At 38.2% G+C, this 12,308-nt stretch overlaps 1 long non-coding RNA gene across 1 annotated transcript in view; it reads right to left on the bottom strand.

The window, feature by feature from the left end:
- Nucleotides 1-12,308, bottom strand: part of LOC125933895 (uncharacterized) — a 167,117-nt gene that overhangs the window by 83,048 nt on the left and 71,761 nt on the right. Inside the window, exon 3 of the long non-coding RNA XR_007461143.1 lies at nucleotides 3,210-3,257. This is a non-coding gene — a long non-coding RNA (uncharacterized LOC125933895). The remainder of the gene's footprint in view (nucleotides 1-3,209; nucleotides 3,258-12,308) is intronic.

The raw sequence follows: 12,308 nt of genomic DNA, 5'->3' as shown, positions 1-12,308 counted from the left end.
TCCAATAGTCTTCCTGGCCTCTGCTTCTGAACAATGAGCCACAATAATCACACCTTAGGAGTTCTCTCAGGCTACTCTCCCTCCATACCAAGTTGGTGTTCAGGTGTACTGCTCAGAGCTCTGTCTACTGGGAAGTTTTCTCCTCAACATGGTCTTGCAGGGCCACCTCTAAGTGATGCTTTGAGCATCAGTGCACGGTAGGATTAAATAAATCCATCCATAAACTATGGTTTTCTGCCTGCTTTTTCAATCATCTGGTATACATAAAACACTATAGGGCTATGGTATGATCTAAAGGGTGAGTGCAACAGAGATGAGTGACATGGATATACAGCCCACCTTTTTGTTCCACTAACTTGTGTCCACTGGACCTTCTCAAGACCAAGTATGTATACACTGTCTCATTTGCATAGTGAGTTGATGTTTTCACAACCAAGCATCATGATTTAACAGGTTTGCCACACCCAGCTCATGATGGGAGTTCAGCTGCAGAGTTGCTTATTGTCCCATGTTTATGCATTCAGTCTCTATTAGGGTCCACTAGCAGGGCAGGGCAGGCTCTGCTTTTCACATGGGGAAGAGTTTTCTGCTGAGGATGGCACAGACTTAGAAGTACGGACCAGTCTAACTACAGTTCAGTTCTTTAGAGTAGTCTAGGCTTGCAAAACACATAAGAAAGCACCACTAATTACTATCTATCATGGACACCTCTAGCAACTTGAGATCTGTTGGGCCATATGGTCTAATTGGTAGAACTATAAACATCATAGCTTGAATCTGCTCTAAACCTGCTCTTCCTCTGCACCTCACTCAGAAGAGACTTTTCAAGTTATTACTAATAGTTTGAAGCCATCTTCCCAAATGTGGTATGTGCAGCCCTCAGAATACAAAGAAGTCCATAAGCACTGTGCCTTGTTCTTTAAAGCAGATGCAAAGTGCAATAATTTGCTCTTTTTCTTGGAAAATGGGATATGATAGAAACCATTAATAATGTGTTTTATAAATCTATGAGAATGACCCTAATCTCTGCCACCTCCCTGGATGAATTATTGCTTCTCATTGTTTACCTCCACCACAGTGGAGGGATGTAGTATTAGGGCTTCCATTTGGCTCTTCCATTTTGTTCTTTGCCCACAGGTCTTGGAAAAAGTGAAAATTCTTGCAACTTGAGGTATGTCCATCCCAATTACATAGTAAGGTAACAGAAAAATGAACATAGGATGGATTGACGAACTCCTGGTCTCTCAGAGATGGACTTGGATCTGGTTGCCATTTATCTACTAGGCTCCATAGTAATGAAGGGAACTGATAGTGCTTTAAGAAGAGTGGAAGGGGAATTCCTTGTAAATTATTTTTAAATTTTTTTAGTGTTTATTTATTTATTTAAGTTTATTTATTTTTGGGACAGAGAGAGACAGAGCATGAATGGGGGAGGGTCAGAGAGAGAAGGAGACACAGAATCTGAAACAGGCTCCAGGCTCTGAGCTGTCAGCACAGAGCCTGACGCGGGGCTCGAACTCTCGGACCGCGAGATCATGACCTGAGCCAAAGTCGGACGCTCAACCAACTGAGCCACCCAGGCGCCCCAGTGTTTATTTATTTTTGAGAGAGAGAGAGAGAGAGAGAGAGAGAGTGAACAGGGGAGGGGCAGAGAGGAAGAGGGAGACACAGAATCTGAAGCAGGCTCCAGGGTCTGAGCTGTCAGCACAGAGCCCAATGCATGGCTCAAACCCAAGAACATGAGATCATGACCTGATCTGAAGTCTGACGCTCAACTGGCTGAGCCACCCAGGCACTCCTTCTTGTAAATTCTTAACGCAGAGATTCTGATATTCTCAACTTGCTTTAAGGGTCTCATTTGTGGCCATGAGCATATACTCCACTACAGAAAATATCTGTTAGCTTTTCAGAGCTGGTGGAATGTAAATCAAGATGAGAGAGGGCATTCACAGGAAGAAGCTTGATTAATAACCTCCAAATTAGCCATTTTTAAAAAAAATTTATTTTTGAGAGTGAGTGGGGGGAGGGGCAGAGGGACAGGGAGAGAGAATCTTAAGTGGCTTCCAGGCAGGGCTCTCTTTCTTGACTGTGAGACCATGACCTGAGCCAAAATCAAGAGTTGGAGACTTAACCGACTGAGCCATCCAGGCACCCCTACAAATTTTTAAACAATAGTCAGCCCAACTTGTTCATCTGTAAATGAGAAAGTTATATAAAGCATTATAATCCCTCACATGGAAGTTAGCCATGATGTTACACAGAGGTCAGAATATATATTCCTTAGAGGAGAAGTGACAGCTATGGACTATCAATTGTAGGTACTAGTGTCTCTTACCAAATCAGAATGGAAAGACTGGAGCAACTATAAATGCAACATGAAAGGAAAATTTCTTCTAATAACATTAAAAAAATTGGTGCATGCCTGGATAACCAGGTCTTCCTGAGGAAGATTATAGTCAAAAAACTGACACACACACACACACACACACACACACAAATAATGGAAAATAGCTTCCTTGTTCTGAAAATGTGTAATCCACTCTTTCTCTGTAAGAAAACAAAAACTGAAGGAATTCACCCAGTTAAACCATAAGAGAAATAACAGGGAAACAACCTAGAAGCTAAAGAACTATTTTAGGGACTTACCAGTATTACCGAGTTATGAGCTTCTGGCATCTGTAAGCTACTTCACTTTGGAAAATTAATTTCATGCTTGCCTACTCCTGTAAAACTCCTGACTGAAGGGTCTCATCTAGGTTTGGAATGGTCAAAGGAATGTCAAAATTGTGCTTCAAGAAAGCTAAGGAAAAAGCTGTCAATGTCACAGTAGTCAAGGATATTTTTCTTTCTTTTTAAAAAATCAACCATATATGCTAAATTAAGGATATTCAATTAGGGATATTAGGTATAAACTTCGGTTTATTGAGAGATGAAAGAAAGAACTTATTTTTCCGAGGAAGATAGGCTCTCATTTTGAGTACTAAGCTCTCATGTATTATTTCAAGAAATAGCTTCTTAAAATAGGAAACAACACAGAATCATTTTAGTTGACTTTAGGCTTAGATTTCAAATCTAGAACATTTAAAAAAAATTTCTGGACTAGGATTATCTATCATAATTCTACAATTATTGATTTTTTTCTATATTGTTACTTCTGCTATTCTTTCAAATATATTTGGAGAAAACAATACCACCATGAAGAGCATTACCTTTGCTGGTTTCATTTGGAAAAGCAGGAGTTCAACGTTTGTATATCTCTATAAAAAAGGAAACAAATGAGAAACTAAAACCAATGCTATGATATTAAGAGAAATAAAGGAAAATATTCAAGCATCTGTCTACATACTGGAAAACACGGATATATATATATACATATATATGTACATATATATGTACATATATATGTATATATATGTACATATACATATATATATATAGTAGATATTTAGAAGACGGCATAGTTCAGATGGATATTATACTATCTTTGTTGGGCTTACAAAGGAAATAAATAAGGTTTCCATGGAAGTGGAGAATTAAAATATAAAGAATACAAATTTGTAGAAGTACAAAATTTGGCTGGGCTTTTGTCTATCAAAGCCATTTTAGAATGCTTACACTACAGAAGTGCTGGACCTGGAGACTTGCCACTCAGACCACCCATCAAGAGAAGGCTTGATGGGAGCTGTAGGAGGGCAGGGCTGGCTGTAGGAGGGCGGAGCTAGCTGTAGCGGGGCGGGGCTGGCTGTCAGAGGGCAGGCAACAGACAGGCTCCTTCAGGTCTAGCCTGCCTGCAGAGTAATGCCTCACCCTGGAAAGCAGGGGCGATGGCAGAGGAAAACAGCTTTATCGCTGACCGAGCAAGGTGCGGTATAACGGCCCAACCATTTCAGGCCAACCTGGGACAACTCTGTTGGGTAGTACTTGTTGCAGGGCTCTCCAGCAGCTGACTGAGACTTTGTCACAGTTATAACACCATTGGACTTCTTTTGCTCATCCTGCTTCTGCCTCCTTTCCTTCACAGGTGCCATTCCTTAATAAATATTTTATACTCCCTATCCGTTTCAGCATCTGTAGAAAATCCAAGCTATAACACAAATATTTCTGTACATCTAAGGGTTTCCCTAGACCCACATTGGGCTGTGACTGAATATTTCTCCCTGGTCTCTATCTCCCTTCTTTGCTAGTCCATGAAAGAGATGGTTTTGAGGAAATAAATGCAAAGTATTCCCAAAACTAAAACATTAAACAAGCAAACTTCTAAAAAGTTGTGGTTTTGTACACAACAGTCATATTCAAGTTATGCCTCATCCAGTCTATCTTTCTAAATGTCCACATCTGCTCCCGATCAGCTATTCTGCCTCAAGAACTTTGGTGGGTATTTTGGGATTAAAATGTTTCCTAGATAGATTTCTACGTTTTCTTCTGGGCACCCGAAGATCAGAGCTCCTCTCTGAACATCACTGCTTATTTGATACCTGAAACAAATCCCTGTACCTTTCCAGAACTCCTTGCTGGCACCTCTTCTACAGTCTCCTATTTTCACGCTCAGGAAGTGTTAAAAGGTTCACTTTAGGCGAATTCACCAGAGGTGAATTTTATAACTCTTTTTCTGTCTTGGATGGAGAACAAATCCCAAAGGACTTTTTATGTCACCAAAATTTCTTCTCATATGGCAGTTCCTTAGATTTTTCTTAAGTGAGTGCTTCTCACCTGGATGTCATAGGGACTCCTTGCTAGGGACTACTCTGGGAAAATCTAGTTTCACCTCCAATTGAATATCTGCATTTTTGACCCAAAGGAAGCAGAGGACTCTATGCATATTCATAACAGCTCATTCTATATGATGCATACCAAGACTCCTATCTATGCTTGCCATTATTAATTCTTTTCCCTCTGATCATCCACAGTTCTGGTCATTTGGGCTAATGTTTCAAATTTCTAGGACTTTGAGTTACCATTACATGTATATCACCTGCTAACCACTTTGCTAAGTAGTCTACCTATGGTATCCTTTTAAAATTAATTACATAGGATATTAATACGAATAATGAAAATTCAAAACAGTCCCTTAGTCCCCTAGTTTGCTGACCCAGGGGTATCTGTTTTTGCCTATGTATGCTCCTGTTTCAACCAAAATTTAACATTTTAACTTATGAAAATTTTCCCATTCCTATTATTTCACATGAGGAAACCAAAGTCCTGAAAGGTTAAATATTTCTCCCAAGGTCACACAGTTAGTAGGTGAAGAAGTCTTTGAGCTAGGTTTGCCTGACTCCACAGAAAACACTTTGTTGTGTTGTTTGCCTAAAGGTATTTGAATGAATGCAATCTCCAGATTTCTTATTACAACAGTGAAGGTCAATGCTGGCTCATATGATCTTTCTCCACATTTAAAAAATATGCCTCTCCTTCCATAAATCTGAACATGGTCAAAATGTAGGAGTTTTCCTGCACCAAAATACTTTCCTATCTTCTGACAGAAATCATCTCAATATTCAAATCAGTGAGGTCTATATGTGAACAACTTCCTCTGGTGTTACACAGTGCACATCTGGCACTACTGTACATAGCAGCCCTGATAACACACATAAGTGTTTAATTTTAAGCTGCAGCATTCAGCCAATATGTTCGAGAGCTTACTGAAGGATCAGTGTGAACATATTTCAGCAAAAGGGTGGGATTCATTTTCAACACAGTTACTATTCTTTACAAAGGGAGAAGAGTTTTATTTTTTTTTAATTTTTTAAATGTTTATTTAGTTTTGAGAGAGAGAGAGAGGGAGTGAGCAGGGAGGGGCAGACAGACTCTGAAGTAGGCTCCAGGTTCTGAGCTATTGGCGCAGGCTTGAAATCACAGAGTGTGAGATCATGACCTGAGCTGAAGGCGCCCCGGGGAGAATAGTTTTTAAGACCACTCCCAGCACATGTAGAACACGGAACCAGCAGCAGAGAGAATTCAGAGATATACAGGAAGTTTGGTACTATGTAAAGATAGAATCTTTTTCTACTAATACATAACTAGAGGCAGAGATTTATAGCACATACTGGAGGGAAGTTTATCCTCCTAAGAGATGGATTCTTGAGGATAGAAAACTCAAAGCTAATTTTCACAAATTGTAGATGTGGAAACCTATAATTTTAATAAAAAATTATAAGAATACTCCTATCGGAAAGGGACATCTCAGATATCATTGTATAGAAACACAAGATTAACAAAACTGAAAGAAAGCAAAATGAGAAATTTGAATGGAAAAAACAGACAAACAAAACAGGAAAAGTAAATGCTTCCCATGAGTGTTGGTAAACTATAATTGAATGTTAATGTCAATTCCACCAAATCTTTGGTTTTAATGCACAGATGGCCTTTCAGATAAATATATACACACTTTTCATTCCCTGTCAAGGCTCTATGCACTTCAAACTAATCTTTTTACCTTGTTCACAAAATATGGAGTTCGATAAATCTGAGCTATTATTACAGGAGAGAAATATATGCTGGATGGACTCCACCTGACTACTATAGCTGCCTTGATTCTGGAACCAAAAGTGAGCAGCTCAGATAAGACAAGGACTATCCATCCCATGGTTAATTCTCCTTTATAACAGAAATACTTTACTTTGAATGGGCTACATGTACACAATTCAAAAACACATCAATTTTCCAATTCTTATGGATTATAAGAATTCATCTTCGAGCGGAGGGTGGTTAGCAACAACTGATGAGCATCTAGCAACTTCCAGCAGTCCCATGAAGACACATGGAAAAGAATAATGCATACAACATCAAAATAGGAGGACTATGAAACAAGAATGGAAACCACCATCAATGCCTCATCCATGTTATCTATCTCTAGATATGGAAAGTCCTTGTTCAGACCCTATTACTCAGGTTAACAATGGTGAAGAAAATATTGGACTGTCATTTCCTATGTCTATGTTCTTTAAAATATTCCTCTGATGACAATGAATTACATGTTTCTTAGAGAAAATGTAGAAAAACATATAAACACCAATAAGGAAAATAACTTTCTCCATATTCTGCCACCGGGAAACATAACACATATCCTGTTTAGTCCAATAGTTCAGAGTGCATTTTAATTGAATTTTATTTGATTCCACCAGAATTAGAATCATATAAGAATTTAATGTTATGAAAACCTCCTATAACCACTTTATTCTTCAATATGTCATTTACTGTCCCCACCCTACTGCTTTACACAGTGCTTTAAAATTTTAAGTACCTTATAAAATGTGCTGTTAGTGTTCCTCCCTTATCCTAGATCCTCCGTTGACCAGATACTAGAAAGTCTCTGGATGTTTCACACTTTGAATTTTTGTAAACATATAACTTTGGAGTATATAAATGTCCACATATGTATTCAAGTGTGTTAAAAATGCTTGGACATGTTTGTCTATATGATATGGGGTGGGGAGGTTAGTGGAATCTGATATCCAAATTCTAGAAGACTTATTCCAGGGAAGCAAACACACTTCAATTTGTCATGAGAATGTAAGCCATTGTAAAATTTCAGGAGCACAGTTTGGTTATAAGCAGAGGAAAAGAAAAAAAAAAAACACTTTGCAAGGTGATGTAGGCATATGTTAAAATTCACTATGAAACAATTATAGGAAGTGTCTCTCAGCCTAGACTCCCAGGTCTCATGACACTCTTCCTAATATTCAACTTGACTAGTTTTTACATGTGGGCTATCAAAATTCTATGTGCTGTTGACAGGGTATAAAAGGATATATACCCTTATGCAAATGAGATATTAACATAGCATTCTTCAGTGCCTTGATCATTTTTATTCAAAAAATGATTCTGGGGACAGTTTCCCGATAAACCATTCTGCATTCAATTCCTGCATGTGGAGTGGGGAGGTTTCTACATACCACCAAGCAATTTTCCAATACCAGCTGGGTGTCTTACAACTTAACTCTGTTCTGACACTGTTTACTGAAGATAGCATCAGATCCCACTGATTAAGGGATCAGTCCCATAAGACTGCTGCCCTTCCCCGAATCTCAGATGCCAGCCACAAATCCAGGATATCACCTGTGCTTCTGAACAACCAGCTATAGATCGTAGGCTCCGATAACTCCCTGCCTGAGTTTGATTAATTTGCTGGAGTAGCTCACAAAACTCAAAGAAATGTTTTATTTACTGGATTACTATTTTATAATAAAAGGATATTACTCATGAACATCCGGATAGAAGAGAGGCAGAGGACCAGCTATGGAGAAAGGGAGCCGAGTCTAATGGCCCTCCAAGTATGCACCATTCCTAAAGCTCTCTGAAACGTACCGGTTAGGGTTTTTCCTGCAGGCTTCATTACATAAGCATGATTGATTTAATCGCTGCCCATTGATTTGACATCCAACACCTTTCCTTTGCCTGAATATCAGGGGCAGGGACTGAAACTTCCAACCCTCTGATCACATAATTGGCTCCATGGGCAACTAGCTCCCATCCAAAGGCACCTCATTAACCTAACTCCAGTTGTGTTGGAAGGGGTTATTTATGAATAACAAGACACTCATTTAAACCTTAGGGCTTTGAAGGGATTTCTGAGATAGAGGACAAGAGACCAAATATTATAACAAAAGTTGATCTCATTGCTCTCATGGCTCAGGGAATTCCAAAGATTTTGGGATCTGTGAGCCAGGAACCATGGACAAAGATCAAACATATACAAGAAACATCTTTTGGTCATCTGAATGACCAAATACATATTTCTTATAAATCACAATATCACACATGACAACAAATATATCCACTTCATCATGAAAATTGCTGCCTGGCATCCCATTGCATGGATATCCCATATTAAATTAAATGTCAATGAAACTGTCTCTACTACTCTTTTTATACAAACAGTTTTAAAATGGACATTCATTCTTATACATGTCTTTGTTTCAGGTGTGGGTATAACTATGATTAGATTTATATAAATAGAATTATCAAATGACATGTGAATTTTAACCTTCACACATAATGTGTGTTAAATATCATGACAAATTAATAGTCACAAACTATTTACAAAACCACCCTTGTTAACGTGAGATTTAACACACACACATATAATATATATATATATATATATATATATATATATATATATATATATTAGCTTTGGCAATGCCATTGGTGGAAAAGTTAATGAACATTTCTATGTGTTTATTGCTACCTGGCTGCAATTTGAAGAATTATTCATGTTAGGGTTTTATTGCTGCCAAAACAGATTAATGCAAACTTTACAGCATAAAACAACATCCACCAAGTTCTGTAGGTCACAAATCCCAGTGTTCAAAAGGTTGGTGTGAATGCTTCCCGTCCTGGGGTCTCTGGAGAAGAGTCCATTTCCAAGCTCATTCTGGTTGTTGGCCAAATTCAGTTCCTCTTATGGTGGCAAAAATGCAGTCCCCGTTTCCTTCTGGCTGTCAGCTGAGTCTCAGGCTTTGTTTCTAGAAGCTTTCCATGTTCTTTCTCATGGTTTCCTATGTTGTTCTCTCCAGCATCAGTGGGCTAAGTCCCTCCTGCTGTGTGAGTCTCTCTGGCTTTATCTGGAGATGTGTTTTTTTTGGTTTTAAAGGGTCCCCAGAGGCACCTGGGTGACTCGGTGAAGTGTCCAACTTTGGCTCAGGTCATGATCTCACAGTTTCAAGAGTTTCAGCCCCATGTTGGGCTCTGTGCTGACAGCTCAGAGCCTGTAGCCTGCTTCGGATTCTGTGTCTCCCTCTCTCTCCCTGCCTCTCTCTCTCTCTCTCTCTCTCTCTCTCAAAAATAAATAAAAACATTAAAAAAAAAGTGTTCCATGATTAGATTGGGCACTGATGAATCTTTCAGAACACCTTCTCTATCTTAAGGCTCATAAGCTTAATCATTTTTCTCCATGTAACATAATATACCCACATATTATAGGAATGAGAGCATTGACATTTTTATGAGAGGCATTCTAACTACAAATATATATAGTGTATATATATATATATATATATAACATACATTTTCTAAACCTAAAACAGGGAAAAAAATTATGTTCACCTATTATTTCAGCATGTTTCTCCTTTGAAATGCTGGGTGATGGTAAAATATGGTATCTTATAGGTCTTCAATGGAAAATAATTATAACCATGAATTACACACTAAGAATTAATCTTTCATGTTAAAATCCACATAAATGAAATCAAAGATGTGTACAGATCCTGAAATAATACCTTAAAAATATCAAAACATATTTCAAGAACAAACTAACATTAGACAGAATTATGAATCAAGAAATGAGAAATTTGTAGTAAACAGTACACAATGTGTACATGTGACTTCCTACTATTTTTAGGTATGTATAACCTCAGTGTTAATACATGAATGTCTTATAGCTTCCTTAATACCCTAAGGAAATAATATCAGTGTTAATAACATGTATTCAGAGATAGGATTCTGGTAGCATAAAGTATTAGGATATTGTTCTAGAATATAATGTTAGACATTGTGGTAGGCAGCATAGTGCCCCTCCCAAGATGTCTATGTCCTCATCACCAGAATCTGTAAATAAGCTAGGTTAAATGGCACAAGGGAATTAAAGTTGCAGATAAAACTAAGGTTGCTTAATCAACTGACCCTAAAATAGGAAGATATTTGGGATTATATGCAAGTGGCCTCAATGTTTACAAAATGTTCTTAGCAGTGGAAGAGCAAAGCCAAAATGTAGATCAGAGTGACATGATATGAGAAGGACTGAATCTGCTGTTGCTGGATTTCAAGATGAGTATGGCCATGAGGAAAGGAATGTAGGCAGCCTCTAGAAGAAGAAAAAAGTAAAGACATCCTCCACAGAGGATGTGCATCCTCCACAGAGAAGTGTAGTCCTGCCAACAACTTCATTTTATCCTAGTAACACCCATGTTGGACTCTGAGTCTCAGGATTATAACACAATAAAACTGGATTGTTTTAAGCCATAAAATTTATGGCAATTCATTACAGCAACAATAGAATACTAATACATGCATCAGTTAAAGTATATTTAAGAGGAATTTTAATGATGTGGAAAATACTTATTTTATAAAGTTAAGCTACATCTGCAGAAAGAAAGCTTACATAGAATTATATAGTTTAAGGAAAAAACTGATACTGTTAACACTGACTTCAGTGACAAACTCTTACTGTCTGAATATATTAATATTTCACAGCAGTTAAGAGCATGGTATTTACAGTTAAACTTTTATTTGAATGCTATCTATTATTTATTAACTTAATGTGGCCATTGGAAAAATAAAAACATGTTAATCCTTGGCTTAACTATTTATAAAATGGGGACAATTATTCCGACCCCATATGATTTTTATAGATTTCCAGTAAGATGATATGTATAGTCCAGTACACGACACATCATACACATTTGGTAAATGAGAGCTGGTGGTGAACTGCTGTTCTTACACTTTATATCTCCCAGTTCTTTTTTTTTTTTTTAATTTTTCTATTTATTTTTGAGACAGAGAGCGAGCACATGAGCAGGAGAGGGAGACACAGAAGCAGGCTACAGGTTCTGAGTTGTCAGCACAGAGCCTGACGTGGGGCTCGAACTCGTGAACCATAAGATCATGCCCTCATCCAAAGTCAGACACTTAACCGAGAAGCCACCCAGGGCCCTCCTAGTTCTTAAGGTCAAGCAAATAGGTACATTAAACATCCTCCTCACTACAGTGTTAGACTAATTTTCAGGATACATTTAAGTGAAGTTTGGTAACTCAAATGAATATCTAATTGACACGATGTCAGGAAGATGACTGGAAAACAGTAGAAATTTCAGCCAGTGTAGGGTAGATATGTGGTAGATATCACTATCATGCAGGAGGTAGAGTGTTCTGGCTCCTCAGAGTGTTCTAGTAAATTTGTTTACTTAAGTTTAATCAATTCATCGGTATTTTTTTTTTAATTTTGTCAACTCCCCTCCGATTCTGTAACAGTATTATTCCACCAGTCTAATGTCTTTAAATTTTTTTTTAACGTTTATTTATTTTTGAGACAGAGAGAGACAGAGCATGAATGGGGGAGGGTCAGAGAGAGAGGGAGACACAGAATCGGAAGCAGGCTCCAGGCTCTGAGCTGTCAGCACAGAGCCCGACGCGGGGCTCGAACTCACGGACCATGAGATCATGACCTGAGCCAAAGTCAGACGCTTAACCGACCAAGCCACCAGGCGCCCCACTTCTAATGTCTTTAATGACAAAGCAAAAGAGCTGTGTGTTTGGGAAGCGGGTATGAAGCAGCCCAAAAAGAATCACCTGGAAGCTAATAACTGCCCTTA

Source organism: Panthera uncia (genome assembly GCF_023721935.1).
Source record: "Panthera uncia isolate 11264 chromosome A1 unlocalized genomic scaffold, Puncia_PCG_1.0 HiC_scaffold_16, whole genome shotgun sequence".
In the NCBI taxonomy this organism is placed as follows: domain Eukaryota; kingdom Metazoa; phylum Chordata; class Mammalia; order Carnivora; family Felidae; genus Panthera; species Panthera uncia.
The sequence above is the reverse complement of the archived record's forward strand: the minus strand, read 5'-3'. Positions and strand labels throughout refer to the sequence as shown.